This window comes from Muntiacus reevesi, chromosome 3 (assembly GCF_963930625.1).
Source record: "Muntiacus reevesi chromosome 3, mMunRee1.1, whole genome shotgun sequence".
Lineage (NCBI taxonomy): Eukaryota > Metazoa > Chordata > Mammalia > Artiodactyla > Cervidae > Muntiacus > Muntiacus reevesi.
Genome location: NC_089251.1, coordinates 214,544,186 through 214,563,144, shown reverse-complemented (window position 1 = coordinate 214,563,144; position 18,959 = coordinate 214,544,186).

Genomic DNA, 18,959 nt, shown 5'->3' with positions numbered 1-18,959 from the left:
CATAGAATTGTTCAACTTCAGCTTCTTTAGCATTAGTGGTCAGGGTATAGACTTGGGTTACTGTGATGTTGAATGATTTGTCTTGGAAATGAACAGAGATCATTCTGTCATTTTTGATATTGCATCCAGGTACTGCATTTCAGACTCTTTTGTTGACTATGATGGCTACTCCATTTCCTTTAAGGGATTCTTGCCCACGGTAGTAGATATAATGGTCATCTGAGTTAAATTCACCTATTTCAGTCCGTCTTAGTTCGCTGATTCCTAGAATGTTGATGTTCACTCTTGCCACCTCCTGTTTGACCACTTCCAATTTGCCTTGATTCATGGACCTAACATTCCAGGTTCCTATCCAATATTGCTCTTTAAAGTGTCAGATCTTGCTTCTATCACCAGTCACATCCACAACTGGGTGTTGTTTTTGCTTTGGCTCCATCCCTTCATTCTTTCTGGAGTTATTTCTCCACTGATCTCCAGTAGCATATTGGGCACCTAATGACCTGGGGAGTTCATCTTTCAGTGTCTTATCTTTTTGTCTTTTCATACTGTTCATGGGGTTCTCAAGGCAAAAATACTGAAGTGCCATTCCCTTCTCCAATGGATCACATTTTGTCAGAAATTTCCACCATGACCCTTCCATCTTCGGTGGCCTTACACAGCATGGCTCATAATTTCATTGAGTTAGATAAGGCTGTGGTCCATGTGATTAGATTGGTTAGTTTTCTGTGATTGTGGTTTTCAGTCTGTCTGCCCTCTGATGGAAAAGGATAAGCGGTTTATGGGAGCTTCTTGATGGGAGAGACTGACTGAGAGGGAAACTGGATCTTGCTCTGATGGGCAGAGCCATGCTCAGTAAATCTTTAATCCAATTTTCTATTGATGGGTGGAACTGTGCTCTTTCTCTGCTATTTACCTGGGGCCAAACTATGGTGGAGGTAATGAAGATAATGGTGACCTCCTTCAAAAGAGAAAGGAGCAGTGACCCCACAAAAGACTGACCCAGACCTGCCTGTGAGTGTCCGGGAGTTTCCAGCAGAGGCATGGGTCGGTGGTGGCCTGCTGCGGGCTTGGGGACACTGAGTGTAGCAGTACATGCATGGGACCTTTTGAAGGAGGAAAACCATGAGGTAGATTTTATATACAACTCAAAAGTCTTTTCTGTTGAGTCTGGGCTGTTATGTTAACAATGATTTTCATGAATCAGGGCCAAAAGCAGAAATCTAGAGATATACAGAGGACATTCCCCTATATCCAGGCTTTAGCAAGAATAAACTAATTGAGGAGGATTAATGCTTATGGTGAAAAAAGCAGTGCTGGATCAATAGGCTATATTTTGTTACTACAAGATGGTGGAAGAGGTCAGAGTTATGACTGAGTCCCACTCCTACATGATGTCCCAAATGACAAATGGATCCATAACAGTATGACCAATGTAACAAAAGGCTACTATATTGGAGGAATACTTGGAATGCAGTGGAGGTAGCAGGTTAAAACTGTGAAAACACCATGCGAGCTTGAAGGAGAGTGTATTAGGAACAGCCACAATGAACTAAGGATGAGAAGCCTCCTTCCTGCCCTGCAATTCTTGCATGAATATCTAGGAAGCTCTCCTCTACCAAAAATGGCTGAGATAGCTTTTCTTGCCACCTCTGATTAAAGAAAGGTCAAGTCTGATTTATTGGACTTAGAAAGTAAAATTAGGTAAAGTTTTCCTCTATTAATATTCTCTAAATTCATAGCCACTATGTCCTATTCTGTACATTGCACTCTCCTACTCAGAAATCTTCACAGGCTCAGAGTACTTGCTGTGTTAAATCTCAGCTCTGTAGGGAAGTGTTCGGAGACCTTTAGAGTTGGTTCCTACCCTAATTATCAGAAATTATTTTTCCTTCTTCCCAATCTTCATTCTCTGCTCTAGTCTGCTCACCCTTCACTTTAGCCCCATGGACCTCTATTTACTTCTTCCTTGAACTCTGATAGTTCTTAGTCCCCGTCAACTAGCATATACAATAAACCTCTTCACTTATACTGTATAGAATTATTTGTGGTTATACCGTTAAAATTCTTAATGACATTAAAAGTTCCCGTGAGGCAAGAATCCTATCTTATATTTCTGTTACCTCCACAGAGTTTAGCAAGGGGTTAAGCACAAAATAAATACTTCCTCATTAATTGTGTTATCTGTAAATGATTCTCATCCAAAGTCACATTTGGATCAAGTATCTCATTCAGGAAGAAAGCATGCTTTGTAGAAAAGTACAAAAGACAATTGGTGGTTCCATCTATAGAACAGAGTTAAAGTGATTTGGCAGTTATAAGAACTGAATTGACGAAATTCACCCCTTAACTCTGTCCAGTAGAGTTTTCTGCTGCCTGAGTGGTGAGCACTGTTATTCCTGTTGTGAGAGAAGAATTGAGGCCCAAATGGAAGGGGCCAGATAACCCCTAACAGTAAAAGCAAAAGCATCAGATCCTGAGCCTATATTTTTCCTCAGTGCTACCTTAGGGATTGGATTTTCCCAAGTGGCACAGTGGTGAAGTACCGGCCTGCCAATGCAGGAGATGAAAGAAAGACGGGTTCAATCCCCAAATCAGGAAGATCCCCTAGAGGAAAAAATGGCAACCTCCTCCAGTATTCTTGCCTGGGAAATCCCATGAACAGAGGAACCTGATGGCTACAATCCATAGAGTCTCAGTGACACACAAACACACACCTCGGTAATTACTAAATCAAAGGAAGGAAAGTCGGTGATATAACTAGAGTTGTTATAGGTAGAAAAAGATCAGACGTATCTCCATTATTTGATCCCTTGGTGCATTTGGAAAGAGACAATAAGTAGAGACAACTTCTTTACCTTGCAAATGCTAAACCAGAGAATTACTATTGTTTCCTGATCTTATTGTTGTGTAGGATAATACTAAGAACATACCTAGCAATGTCTGAAGCTGAATAATCACTTTCCATATGTGTCCTAAAAAGCAGAACCAGAAACCTGACTATTTCCAAAGACAGACACATTGAAAATTGAACACAAGCAGCTTATCATCGTACTGATTTTGTAATACAATCTTTATTAAAATGCAGACAATAAAAATTAGAACTACTTTTGAATCTACCTTTGCTAGACCCACCATATCACAGGATTCTGTGGAATGACTGACTCTCACAGGGCTCTTTTTTTCTGCTCACCTTTCTTGTTATGAAAGACATAAGACAAGAACAGACATTGATTGGGGAATTGAAGCTCTCCCATAAAAGATGAGTATGTCGACAGAAATACCATCAGTTCCTCGGCAAGCAGGTCAAATATTTCTTAATCTCACTTCTGTCAGGGGATTGCATCACCACCCTCAGACAAGGACAGCCAATATTACCCACGCCAGGAGTCAGACCTGTTGAAGTGTGTGAGAAACGGACAGGCTGATCTGAAGAACCACAGTGCCTCCCTCAGACGCACAACCTCAAGTCTGGCTCTATTTCAAACCTCCACAGAACTGTATTTTCGATTTTACTCCCTGACATTTACCAGAGGGAAAAGATACATAAGTAATGAGGCAAAAGGGCATGATGACCTGGGTGTGTATTTTTACATTACATTAAGAAATAAGTCAAGCAAAAGTTGTGTTTGAATTCAAAATTAAAAATGAATTGAGTATCTTTCACATCGGTCAGAGATTCCTCAGTCAGTTCAACAATTTTCAATGTGTACACGTGTCGTTGATATCGTTAATGCTCTGCCATAACAAACTACCCACTCATTTGCATTGCAGTATGCTGTGTATCATTTTCAGTTGGTATGTAAACACCAGTGTCTGTGTCTGTCTCCTTCAACTATTCTATTTTCTTAATAACAACGGCTGCTGTCACTATCAGCAGCCTGATATTTGCTAGGCACAGTATTAGTGCTGTACACACTTTCTATCTTATATCTTTAACAAAAAAATCCTCCTCAGTACATATCCTCATCACCATTTTATTAAGGCAAAGATGTTCAGTGAGGTCACATAGCACATTAAGCGGTGGAAGTGGCTTCTGGAGCACAAAACCAAGGCTCTCTCCCTTTTCAGCTTCCCCCTGAGACCCTAACACATGTTCAGCTTCCTCTGAGTTCTTAATAAACACAGTGACTGACCAAACGAAACAGGTTAAAGCATCATTAACGAAGCGCCGTTAATGTGACTATGACTGTAAAAGATAAATCATCACATTAGCCACTTTGCTCTGGAGTCGCTTACACAAACACGCACACTCTTAGACCTCATTACCTGGGACTTTAACATGCAGAGTCTGATTTCTGATCATATAGAATAATTGAACCCAAATTGTGTGTGTGCACTTTTGCAATCTAATGGAGTTACCTGTTCATGATTCCCAAGAGGGTATTTGCCACCCAACTCAATCAGACCCTGATCCAACATCTATGAATGTTGCTTGCTAATGAATAGGTGTTTAATTTTCTGGTTTTTAAAGCTAAAAACAATGACTTTCCTCTTGGGATTTCCTTGTCCCGGGTGGTTGGTATGACAAGCAGGTGGTTAGGGTTGTAATTATACTCTAATGAAAACTGCTATTTACAGTTGAAAGGCACCTCTGTAGTCTGGCCTGGCTCCGAGAACTAAGACTTTCTTTATGCTATTGCACTTTTTTAAAAAATTAAAAATAAACCTCTTCCAGTACCTGTATGAGGTGCTTAAAATGTCATTACCACCTGCAATTACACGGAGAATCCAATTACCACAGCTAAGGAATCAGATCGGTAGGTACCATTCGTACATGTTGATCATGTCAGCTATAAAATTTTAACAGGAGAAGCTCACATAGTGGGTATTTGTGTGGATCTTGTATAAAGCTCTAAAAAGCAGTTACAAAGCAAAAAGTAGCATGGAATAATAAGAATAAATGAGTTGCACTGAAGTCCTGTCATTTCACAAGCTTAATGGTGAGCTTCTTCAGCTTCGAAAAAGTAGGAAAAAGGAACTTCCCTGGTGGTCCAGTGGTTGGAAATCTGCCGTCCAGGGTAAGGGACCCGGGTTCAATCCCTGGTCTAGGAACGAAGATCACATATGCCATGGGGCAGCTGGGCCCACGTGCTGCAACTACTCTAGAGCCCAAGCCACAGCAGGATTCAAGTGCTACAACTAGGACCCAACATGGCAAAATAAATAAACGTATTTTTTAAAAGTAGGAGAAAGTTATCCTCAAGTGGGAAAAAACCCCACATAGCACTAAAATAAACAGCGAAGATGTATCACAACATACTGGTAGAGATGTAGAATTGTTTTCATGTTCACTGTGCAGACTTGCATAAAACACTGGGTGAACGCTCCACAGACACTGAGAGGTTATTAGGAAAATGCAGGGTGGTTGAACCTCTGTGAATGTTGGAATCATGAAACAGAGCCTACCAAACCTCTGTGACATTCATCACAGCAGTTACATGAGTTACACTAAATTATGATCCTTTTTCTTATCGATGCAGAAGTGACAAATACAAAACTGTCTGCCAGCTTATTATACGGTCAGTAGCAGTGAAAGGAATGGAAAATGACAGGAATAAATAACATAATTTGATCAGCTAGTGACACGCAAAGACTTCTGGAGCTCTGTTTGGTATGACAATATCTGGTCTCCTGAGAGCTACCATAGAAAGATTGACTTTTGCCACAGATAAGTTCAATTATATGAAGGACAGAAAGCATCCATTTTTAGATGCTAGCTAGGTTTTGTCTATACTACTTGTGTTTGAAGTAAATGGACTCTTAGTGCCTTGATATAAAATAAATTACCATGCCAAGTGGAAAAAAATACACAAGTTTCCTAATCAAATTGCAGCTTCTTTCTTGATAGAGTTTGTGATTGTTCACTTCTTTCCAAAATATCTGCAAATATTCATAAATCCAGAGGAACTAGATACCCAAAAAATGTTGTTTGCTGGACTTTTTATATGTACATTGTGTTAGAATGTTCATAATAGCACAGCCTGTCTCTTGAAGAGTTCCCGGTCTAGACACAGACAATAATCTGAATTTTCAAAATGGGATTAAGTGGTTAGTATTAAATAGCACACCAAATTACACTGCCTGATTTATTTGCCAGTGGACTTAGAATTGTCAGCTTCTTGAAGATCTTGTTTGATTCTTTCTTTGTATCTTTTACATCAACATGCAGCCGAGACTTTCTTCAAAACTCTCTCCTCTCTTTTTCTCATTACACAATACTCATAGTTCTCCTCTGACTTCAAACCATTCTTTTCAGTCTTTTTTGCTGACTCCTCTATACTCAGTCCTCTTCTCGCTCAGAAATGTCCCTGGCCAATTTCACATACCTCTGTGGTTTCACTTCCATGCATATACCATTGACTTTTGAACATATGTCTCCAGCTGAGTCTCAGCTCCTGCCAGAAAAATATTTTTAACCGCTTGCTAGGCAGGTCCTCTTAATTTTCTAGAGCCAGGTAAAAACCAGCCAATACTGAATGAATCATTTTTCTTTCCATACTCGATCTTCCTCTTAAACCAAAACTTGACTCTTGGCATCACCATTTATTCAAAAGTATAAGCCAGATACTTTCTCCTTTCCCACCACTCAAACTAAGTTCGTATGATCTGTATTGGTTAATTAAGACTTAATACAGTCAAAAATAAATTAATTAATTAAAAACCAATGCATTTAAAAAAGGAATAAATGCCTGTAAAGAACTTAGAATACCCAACTCTTTTTTGACCCCATGGACTGTAGCCCGTCAGGTTCCTCTGTCCACGGGATTCTTCAGGCAAGAATATTGGAGTGGGCAGCCATTCCCTTCTCTAGGGGATCTTCCAGACCCAGGAATTGAACCTGGGTGTCCTGCATTGCAGGTGGATTCTTCACCATCCGAGTCACCAGGGAAGTGCATCCTAATCCAATATGATTGATCTTCTTACAAGAGGGAGTTAGGACACAAATGTACACAGAGGAAAGACAATGTGAAGACATTGGGAAAAGACAGACATTGATAAGCCGGAGAGGCCTTAAAAGAAATCAACCCTACTAATACATTGATCTCTGACTTCTAGCCTCCTAAACAGTGAGGGGAAAAAAGCTCTGTTGACTAGTCCACACAGTCCATGGTACTGTGTAATAGTAGCCCTAGCAAATAAATGCACTGATCTGACCTTTTTTTTTTTTTTAACTAAGCTACAAAGTATATTTATCAGGATAGTTAAAGTCTCAGTAGAAATTAGATAAAACAGCAAAACAGTTAAGAGGTCCCAGAGGTATGTTGAGTCAGAGTGAAAACAATAATCATAATAACTTTATGGTAAATTCTATAATACAGGTTCAGATCAGCTCAGAGAAGTTAGATCACTTGCCCAATATCACATGGTTAGTGAATGGGCAAACCATCCATCAAATGGAGGCAGTTTAATTCTTAAATCCATGATGTTAATCAAAATAAAAATGAAAAATTCTAGCCATCTCTGTCTTTAGAGTTATTTTACAGATTGCTACAAAGGGTGAATTAAAAGCTTGAAACAATAGTCCAAGATCCAAAAGAAAATGTGAGGGATGAACAATTGCAAGGATACAGAATAAAGTTGGTAGGTCAATTTCAGGCCAACTTGTGACTATAAGGTACAATGCTGAATATGCATCTTTGCATCATTTCAAAAACCATAATGCAGTTTATATACAACATGGAAGAAAACAGGAAAGACTGAACATGGGATATAGGAGAAGAAAACCTCCTCTCTCTGTTATGGCATGAAGACAAGGAGACGATACAGGCAAAGTGAGAAGATTCTGTCGATAATATAGACACTTAATTCTCAATCAGAGCAAGGTACTGAGGATATAGATGAAGTCAAGAAGGGAAACAAACAAGGTATGGTTTGAGGGTTTTATAAGAATATGTAAACTTGGGCATGTGTGTTTGAAAACTTCTGAACAATGCAGACTTGTTGCTTCTGTTGATGATAATCAAATCAGTACCCTTGTTCTCTGCACACTGGGCAAGTGCAGCCTCCAAAGTCCTAGCTTCCTCAATCTCTGTAGTCCCAGCCCCAAGCCTTCTTATCCAAGGAACCAGAAAGGCCTTTCTTGTGCATTGTTCTCTCCAGACAGCAACATGGATGAGCTTTGGAGCAGGTGGAGCCACACAGAATCACCTGGTTATAATTCTACTTGGATTATACAGAATTCAGTAACAGTTATTCCTAGTTAGGAATATATACAAAAATGGCTTGTGAAATCTGTAGATGGAGGAAAAGTAAAGCTACTTAATAGCCGTATTTATGGACAAAATAAATGTATCACACAGAGTGAAGTCAGAAAGAGAAAAGCAAATATTGTGTGTGTTCTTGCGTGTTAAGCTGCTTCAGTCACATCCAACTTTTTATGACCCTGGACTGTAGCCCACCAGGCTCCTCTGTTCATGGGATTCTCCAGGCAAGAATGCTGGAGTGAGTTGCCATGGCCCTCCTCCAGGGGATCTTTCTGACCCAGGGATTGAACCCACGTCTCTTACCTCTCCTGAATTGGCAGGTAGGTTGTTTACCATTAATGCCACCTGGGAAGCCCCCAAATATTTGTACATTAACCCATATATATGAAGTCTAGAAAAATGGTATAGACGATCTTATTTGCAAAGCTGAAATAGAGACACAGACATAGTGAACAAAGATATGGACATCAAGTGGGGAAGAGGGCGGTGGGATGAATTGGGAGACGGGGATCCACACATATACACTATTGATACTATGTATAAAATAGATAGGGGCATCCAGGTGGCTCAGTGAGTAAAAAATCTGCCTGCAAAGTAAGAGACGCAGGAGACGTGGGTTCAGTCCCTGGGTCGGGAAGATCTCCTGGAGGAGGGCATAGCAACCCACTCCAGTATTCTTGCCTAGACAATCCCATGAACAGAGGAGCCTGACAGGCTGCCGTCTATAGAGCCGCAAAGAGTCAAACATGACGGAAGCAACTTAGCACACATGCACATAAAATAGATCAACATGGACTCTGTGCGCTGCGGTGACCTAATCGGGAAAGAAATCCAGAAAGGGGGATATGCGGCTACGTGTAGCTGATTCACTTGGCTCTACAGCAGAAATTAATGCAACATTGTAAAGCTACTATACTCCAGGAAATTTTTCTTTAATTTACCAAACTAAAAAAAAAGTAGCCACACTTATGGACAAAATAAGCATATTCCTTTGTGTATAATACACATATATACACATAATTTACTCATGATATATATATACATGTATTTCACATATGTTTAAAACATTCTAAATGATTACACAGTTTTATTGCTCAATAAATATGTTTATTTGCTGTTTTTTTTTTCTTGACGATATATAACTAATATTTTTAAATCTTGATCCTATTTTATCCTAAAATGCTGTTTTCTTTATGAATCCTGTTTTTGATGATCAGAGAAATGTAAACCCCAAATAAGCGTGTCGTTGCTTCCTGGTACCAAATGCTGTTGAGCCCTGAAGGGAATTTGCTTGTCACTCTCCCCTTAGCCTTGAGCATCATTAATAACCTTTCAATAAACCATTTCTGTCCTACACTGCTTTTTATCTCCTAATCTCAAGCACATAGCAAACATTCATTTTCCACAACCGCTTGGTGAAAGCAGGCATTATTTTCCCCAGTATTATAAATGAGCAAGGTGAGCTGGAATGACTACCCAAGGGGACTTACTGAGAAGGGCAGAGCGCAGGACAAACCTCTGTTGCCAAGAGCTAGCCTGGGTAAGAAATACCACCCACTTGTTCTGTTGAATTAGGCTTTCCTTCCATTTGTTAGCTTAAAATTGGGGAAAACATCATCCTTTTCTTTCCTGAGGAAGTTTCTTTCCTACTAACTCACCTTTCCAGACAAATTTCTCAGTATTGGGTGTATTTTACTGAAGAAAATATACAAGATCTATGCCATCTGTAAGTACTGCCTATGCTTCTTACCCAGGCTTCTCTGGTGGCTCAGTAGTAGATTCTGCTTGCCAGTGCAGCAGCTTTGATCCCTGGATTGGGAAGATTCCCTGGAGGAAGAAATAGCAACCCACTCCAGTATTCTTGCCTAGGAAATCCCATGGAATGAGGAGCTTAGCGGAGCCACAATCTGGATACGACTTAGTGACTAAATCACCACCACCTTATGCTTCTTTCCCATCCAGGCCTTTTTTTTCTGCCAGGATTCCACACTCAATATTCAGATTTTCACCTCCTAGTCACCAAGTACAGTAGGTTTCTCAGTTAGCATTCTGAGAAGCATGAGAGGCATCTGATGTGGAAGGCTGGGGCTATATTCTTTTGGGTTTATAACCTGCGTAAGGATTTTGAACCTGACCTTCTGTAGCAGAAAACACACTGAAAGATTATACACAGGAGACTGGCAACATAAGATTTAGCTTTTTAAAAGATCACTTCAGATGGATGGAGAACTGGATGGCATGGCTGTGGAGAGACCAGTTCAGAGGCAATTGTGGAGCCTTTAGGGATGGAGTTGATATTGAAGTGCATATGATTTGTGTCCTAGGAGATGGAGAAAAACATTTAAGAGACCAGTTTTTCATAACTTAGCGATTTATTGAATATGGGGCACCAGAGAAGACATATAAAGGAGATTCCCTTCATTTCAGAAGTTTCAGGCTTCTGAAAACAGAACAGAAAACTGTTTTGCTGCTGCCGATTTAAACAAACAAAACTTCCAAGCTTCACCTGTAGGGTATGTTAACTATCTGGCAGGGCGCTGGACTTTCTATATCTCCTTCAGTCAGCTCCTCTTGCATGTCCCAGGTTGAGCCTTTGTTCAGAATGCCTTGGTACAGTAGACAGAATAGCATCTTGCTCTATTTTTTCTTCTCCAAAAAATTATAGCTGAAAGAAATTCAACACCTTAGAACACATGATATAGAGAGATTTCAATGAAGGATGTGGGGATAGATTTACTGTTGGTGCCTCTCATACGCACGTGGTGTTTAAATGTATTTTGCTGTTACTTGGCTTCCCTAGTGACTCAGTGGTAAAGAATTCACATGCCAGGGTGGGAAATATGAGTTTGAGCTCTGGGCCCAGAAGATTCTCTGGAGTAGGAAATGGCAAACCACTCCAGTCTTCTTGCCTGGAAAATTCCCTGAACAGAGGAATCTGGCAGGCTATAGTCAGTCCATAGGGTCACAAAAGAATCAGAAATGACCGAGTGACTCAGCACACGCATGCACACACACACACACGCATACAAATACACACACATGTATTCAGAATACATCCACTTATAATTTTTGGTGGCAGCAGAAATATTAGAGCAGAGTTAAAATGAGTATATTCTAAATGCTAATTTGTAAATTCCTTCTCTCATGTTCATTCCTTAATACAATTGGCTATTTTTAACCCCCCAGTGGAACATTTTAGCTGGTAGCTACAAGGTTGAGCTCATAATATTCCAGAGAACAGAAAAAAAAATTTTTTTTTAAAGCAAATCCATTGGATACATATGAAAACTATATCATCCTAGTAACTTCTGTAAATTTAATTTCATTATCTTATTTCATTTATCCTTTTAACATTCTCATGACAACTCAACCTTATTCTCAGCTTTCAATATAATCAAATTGCTACAAATGCACCAACACTTGCTTTAAAAATCTATTAGCTGCCTCAGACCCCAGGTTTCAGACTTGAGGAATCGTATAAATTCCCTCAACCACAACTAGACCTTCCCATGTCTTCTTGGCTCAAAATTCTTCTCTCTCTTTTCACACTGTGTGACAATTAGAAAAAAAAAAAAAAGGAAGTCTCAAGATTAGAAAAAAACATTCTTAATGCAATTTGAAACTGTGTTACTAGTGATTCTCTTATGGATGTATCTACTGCAAAACAAATTAAAAATATGAGAGCAGGGAGATAGTGAAGATATTGCAGGAAGAATTTGAGGAGGCTTGAACAATTTAGATATATTGCTTGTATGTGTCTGTCTTGTTTTGTTTTATGGATGTTACGAGATTTGGCATCATCATTGCAAAACTATTAAGAATTTAAAGAATCAAGTCACACACTTGAAAGAAAAAAATGAGTGGAATGAGTTTTTCTAAGGTTCACTAATAAAGTCTTACTGATCCTTTGGGAACGAGGTGTATCCCTGCAACAGAAATCATCCTCATTCTTGATCAAGAAATTGAATCTCATGCAGTGGATGTGTTTACAGCACAATAGTAAACAGGAAGACATTCCTGTGAGCTGCCTATAAAACATGACTAGTCCTTTACAACTCTCTTCCTTTCCTAAAAATCAGAAGGTAGAATATTAAAAGGCTCAAGATACCTAGTGATAACCCATCTGTGTTGCCTTCTCATCTGGGTTGGAAACTTCTCAAATTCTCTTTACTTTCTTCTTTATGTTTGACAAAGTGCTTATATTCCATGTTCATATACTGTGCTCTCTTAGATGTGACAAAGTCAATAAGTATTTTAGTTCATTAGTGGAGAATGTCATAAGCACAGTGGTAGCCTTAAGAGATAGGTATGAACGTGAAGGCAATGTTTCAACTAAGAAAGCCCTGGGGTAGAGATAGAATGTATGCATTCAGACATAAATGCTGCTGGTGTACCTCCCCTGCTTATGCGGATGTTCTGTTCCCAGAGCAATGATTGGAATTTCCGAGGCTTGTTTTATAAGAGTAAGTGACAGGAGAGTTTGTCTTCCACCTGGATTTGGTGCCTGACGTCAGCATCCATGCAGCTTTCTTCCCTGACTGGCTGAGAAGGGCCCTTTTGCTGAGCTGTAGTTACCCAGTTAATTATTTTCTGGGAACTGTAATCTAGTAACTCAGTTGGGCTTGCTTTCAATTTGCTCAATTTCAGAGAAACCATAATGCCCACTGATTTCACTGTCACCTCCTACACTGTTCTTTTCTGAAAGAGCCACGGACTGAGCTCGAAGACAATCAAAAGGCAATGAATTTTTAGACTTCTGGTTTGTGTGGGAAACTGCTTGTGATTGTTTCTGTTGTATAGTTTGCTGATCCTGTTTATTTCATAAAGAATGAAATATAACTGCTGGAATGCTGGACGTGAAGGAAAAAACAAACTCGTTAAAAAGTTGTCAGTACCAGGACTTCTGTGGAGGGCCAGTGGTTAAGACTCCATGCTTCCACTGCAGGGGGCACAGGTTCCAGCCCTGGTCTGGGAACTAAGATCCCACACACCTCATGGCCAAGAAAGTAAAATAAATAAAAACATAACATAAAAGCTGGAAATCAAAAGAACAACCAAAACAGTTTTTATTGGTTCACATGGCATTCCTTTACTCTTCTTGGTCATACAGCCTAAAATTTCACTCTTACCCATAAACATTTATATCTCTTTGCCCTGATTTGTCTTTTTTTTTCTTTTTTGGCCAAAAAATAAAAATAATATGTCTGACTCTTTATGACGTGGCAGACGGTAGCCCGCCAGGCTTCTCTGCCCATGGAATTCTCCAGACAAGAATATTGAAGGGGGTAGCCATTCCTTTCTCCAAGGGATCTTATGGACCCAGGGACTGAACTATTGAACCCAGGTCTCCTGCATTGCAGGCAGATTCTTCTCCCTTCTGAGCCACCAGGGAAGCAATAGTTACATTAATAATAATAAATAAATTGGTCAAAGATATTAAAAACACTATTGAAATATAAATAAAGCTCTCAGTACCCACTCTTGAACCCTCACCGCCTCTATCTAAATGCAATGATCACTTCTTATTCCCAGAGCTTGGTAAATGTTTCCCCCTGTGATCCCAACCCGCCCTGCTCTTCTAGCTGCATTCTGCTCATCCTTCAAGTTCAGCTCACAGTACAATTAGCCTGAACAGTACATGTACTGTTTGGTCTTTATAGCACCTCTTTTAATCTTCAAAATGCTACTTGTATTTCTTTCCTGAGACTGGCCTAACAAATGGCCACATATTTGGTGGCTTAAAAGAACAGGAATCTATTCTCTCACATTTCTAGGGATCAGAAGTCCTAAATCAAGGTCTCAGCTGGGCCACACTCTTTGCAGAAACTCTAGAGGGTAATAGCAACCAACTCCAGTACTCTTGCCTGTGAAATTCCATGGGAAGAAGAGCCCGGTGGGCTACAGTCCAAGGGGACACAAAAAGTTGGACATGACTGAGTGACTGACACACTGCCTCTTCCAGGTCCTGGAAGCTGTTGGCTTTTCCGGGCTTGTGTTGCATCCTTCAGATTTGTCTTCGCATCACTTTCTGTCTGAGTGTCTCCCCCAAACTGCCCTCTGCTTTTTATAGTGATTGCAAGTAGGATTCATGTGGATAATCCAGAATATGCTCCTCCTCTCAAGATCTTGCATTTAGTCACATGTTTTGGTTATGTAAGGTGATACTTTTGCCATGAAAAGTAATATTCACAGGCTTTGGAAATTGGTACATGAACATATCATTTGGGGGCCACCAGTAAGCTCACTACACTATTAATATCTCAGTTTTAAAGATAAATATTAGAAAGCTGTGTTTGTTAACATGCCCGAGACCACACAACCAGTAATATGCTGGAGTGAGAATTTGAACCATCTGTTTAACTCCAAGTCCATGTCCTTCATTACTAGATGTAATTTCTTTTCACCAGTCTTAATGCTCCCTTTGTGTCCCTATCGTTCTGACACTGAAGTGTTCCAGCCTGGATGTCTTCTCTACTGCACTGCTTCCTCCTGGGCCATGTCTGTCCTGGTCTCCAGTGCTCCCCTGTGCCAAGCAAAATGCCTGACACGTAGTTGATGTTCAACAAATTAGATCTGCCTCTGCACTGTGTCCAGGGAAACCTGAAAGAAAGAGCTGCTTTAAAGAGCACAACTTAGCTTTCTATGTCATCTTCTGCTACTGAATCACATTTTACTTCACTATCTTATCCCTAAATAGGCTTTTTCAGCTACTGATACTTTGGCACCCATCTAAATATAATACATTAAAAAGAAGTTAGTCTGTAGACAATCATCTCACTGATCTTCTGATGTCATTTTCTGAAATAGTATAGATGACTAAGTATATAACCTTCTCTCAGTCTTATGATAAATACTTGATATTCTTTTAAGTTCAATTTTTATTGACTGTGCAGTTGGCAGACTAATAGCTTCACTATATAGAGTCAGTACAGTGCTTTCAAAGAGAGAAGAAGCACATATTGAAAATGATATATTTGTAAAGCCTTTAATTATTCCAGTGTCATCAAAAGATTGTTTGTTAAACAGATTATATTCTTATTTACATTCAACTTTCTTTTTCAGGGTGAATAAAGGAGAAAACAGTATTTTAAAAGGAAAAACTACAGATGAGTTTCAGCCCTGTCATCTGCTTGAAAAGATTGGCCATTTAACTTGTCACTTTATGCCAGAATCTGAAAATGGTATTTCTATTTCCTGTGTGTGTTAGTTGCTCAGTTGTGTCTGACTCTTTGTGACCCCCATATACGGTAGCCCACCAGACTCTTCTGTCCATGGGATTCTCCAGGCAAGAATACAGGAGTAGGTTGCCATATCCTTCTCTAGAGGATCTTCCCGACCCAGGTATTGAACCTGGGTCTCCTACATTGCCAGGCAGATTCTTTACCATTTGAGCCACCAAGGAAGTCTCTTCTGTTTCTTAGGCACGCTACAATATGAGATGAATGAAAGGATTAGAGGGTGGGCAGGCTTAGAACATATTCACACTCCATACTCAACTTTCCTAATGCAGACAGTAACTACTTAAGGGAAATAGTTATTTTGGTATGTAGTTTACAGTCTTGGTAAGTAAAGGTCCATGTGAGTGAAAGGTCAGATACTGCAAATAGCACCTAACTTAGAATCAAAGACCCTAAGTTTCCATCTTTGAATCGAGTCGGTCATGTGAATTTCAGCAAGGCCTTTAATTGCTTCTTGCCTTACTGTGCTAGAATCATAAAGCTGATGAACTCCAAGCTTATCTTGTTAACTACCAAGCTCATTGTCTGGTCAGCAACAGGGGTCCAGAGCTCAATGATTGAGAAAGTGACATAAATATATAAAAATGTATGATAGCTGTGTGTAATAAAATAACAAGTGATGGGAACAGTGTTGTTCTCAGTTGCTCAGTCATGTCCGACTCTTTGAAACCTCATGGACTGCAGCCCACCAAGTTCCTCTGTCCATGGGATTCTCCAGGCAAGAAAACTGGAGTGGGTTGCCATGCCCTTATCCAGGAGATCTTCCCAAACCAGGGATTGAACCCAGGTCTCCCTCATTGCAGGCAGATTCTTTACCGTTTAAGCCACCAGGGAAGTTGGATGGTAATGTTGGCTATTTCAAATTTGAATTTGAAATTTCCCTGATTGTAATTCAATATGAAATTTCAAGCATTATTGGCCAAATACTTGCACTACTCTATTGCATTTTGATTTGTCGTTTTCCAGCTTCTGTGCTGTGTAATAGGGACAAAATCTTCAAATCTTCTTTACCGTTCAATACTTTAAAAACATTTTGTTTCATGAATCCATGAAACAAAGAAAGTGAACTATCTACCATCCAAAGTGGCTGAAATACTTTAATACAACAAGCTATCAGACTAACTTGGGTCTAGAAAGTACTTCTAGATCTAAATTTCTATGTTTTTCTAGATCATCACTCTTCCAAGTGAGGTCATTAGACCAGCAGCAGTAGCATCACTGAGAGCTTGTTACAAATGGAAAACCTGGGGTCCTACCACATCCTACCTGGATCAGGAGTTGCATTTTTAGGAAGCCAGTTTTTCAGGTTTTGTTTTTGGGTTTTCTTTCTTTTTTTGGCTTCACTCACCTCACGGCTTATGGGAATCTTAGTTCTCTGACCAGGGATCAAACCTGGGTCCCTGGCAGTGAGTGGAAGCATGGAATCTTAACCATTGGACCATCAGGGAATTTCCCAAGAGTTGTATTTTTAATGAGATTCCCATATGCTTTGTCTCCACTTTAAATTTTAAGAAGTCTGCATTAAAGGATGTAATATGAAAAATTAGACTTAACCTGCTGAAGCAATAAGTCATTAGTTAGTTTTTGCATGAAGAATTGAGAAATGAGGCTCCAGGAGAATTTATGCAGTCTTTGATACCTTGAGGTATTGAAATTATTTCCTGGAGTCTTACTTCTCTGATATTCTAACATGTTTTCTTTCCAAAAATAAGGGGAATGGACTACGTGACCTCTTGTTCTGGTCCAGCCCTGCCATTCTTAGGATCACATGTGTTAGCTTCAAATTCAGTGTTGTTTTAAATGGCTGCATTCACAGAATGGGTTTCAATTTCTTTCCTTCCTTGAGGGAGCAGGAAAAGGTTGAAAGTTCAGCTTTCATTTACACATACAATTTAAGCTTCACACTCCACAGGACTAGTGGTTTTTAAGGAGAAATATTTCTCAAGCAATGTAGATAAAATTGAATATTCTTGGCAAATATGAATTCAGGCCATTGATGAAATGAGTGCTTTTTTATCTATTCGTCAGTTATAAGCCTAAAACGGTTGTGTCAGCACACTTTCTCAGTTCTAAAATTTTTAGGGTAATTTTGTGCATATAATTTTCAGATCCTCTGCAGAGAAATCTTTTCAGGCAGTTCTGAAATGTTATTTTAATATTAAACACAAGGTAATTCGTGAATATTCCTTTTAAAATTGAACACGTTGTCTAATTTTAAACATTCACTGAGGAGGTACTCAGTTCTAGGTAAATAGTCATCTTCTCAGTTGTTTAAATTTCAAAGGTATTATGTGTCAATAAACATGTTAAGCATGTCTTTTTTCATCTGTGAACCCCCATTTCCAGCTTAGAACTTGAGATAGCATTCATAAGAAATGCTTTAAAGAAACAGACTCACAAACAGAGAACAGACTTGTGGTTCCCAACAGGAGGTTGGGATGGGAGAGGGATGGACTAAGATTTTGGGATTAGCAGATGCAAACTAGTACAGTTGAGTGGATAAACCACAAGGTCCTAGTGTATATCCAATCTCTTGGGATAAACCATAGTGGAAAAGAATATAAAAAAGAATGTATAGTTGTGTATAAATAAGTCACTTTGTTGTATAGCAGAATTAGCACAACATTATAAATCAACTATGTTCAATAAAAATAAAATAAAAATAAAATGTTTTAAGTGAATAAAAATGGCCCATGAATATACATCTTCTCTCTTGTATAGGAATACATCTAATTGAGGTGGGGCGGGGTAGGGGAAATGGGTGAAGGTGGGCAAAAGGTACAAACTTCCAATTTTAAGATAGATACATTCTGGGGATATAATGACAGTGTGGCTACTATTATTTTAACAATACTGTACTGTATATTTAAAAATGGCTAAGAGAGTAGCTCTTAAAAGTTCTCATCATGAGAAAAAATATTTTTTGTGAGATAATGAATGTGTTAACTAAACTAATTGTGGTAATCATGTGACAATGTGTACATATATCAATCCATTATATTGAATATCTTAAACTTATACAACATTATATACCAATTATATCTCAGTAAAAGTGAGAGAGAAAAGGAATATATCTTTTGATTGGCATGTTAAATATATTGGAAATTGAGCCTCACGTTTTTAGTCAAACTGAGTGGTAACTATTACCAAATAAAAAGTAAACTCAACCAAGATGTTCAGTAATTATTTATGCAATTGTAATTTTTAGAAAACTCCTCTAAGTAGCCAAACAGGATGCTTGCATATGGATGACATCCTGATTAAGAATTGTCTAGCTGCCAACTGGAAAAATGGCATTCTGACCTTGGGGGCACAATTAACCTTCTATTTGCCATTAGCATCTGTTCTTACCAGCAGAAAAACACTGCATATTACTCCCCAATTTTCTTTACTTTAGCTTTTATTAATCACCAGTTTGTTGGGCATTGAGGAGGAGATACAAAGAAAAGTGTTTCTTTTGAAAATGATAAGGAAATTATAGGCCAACATTTTCTTATATGGAAAGATTGCCATTACT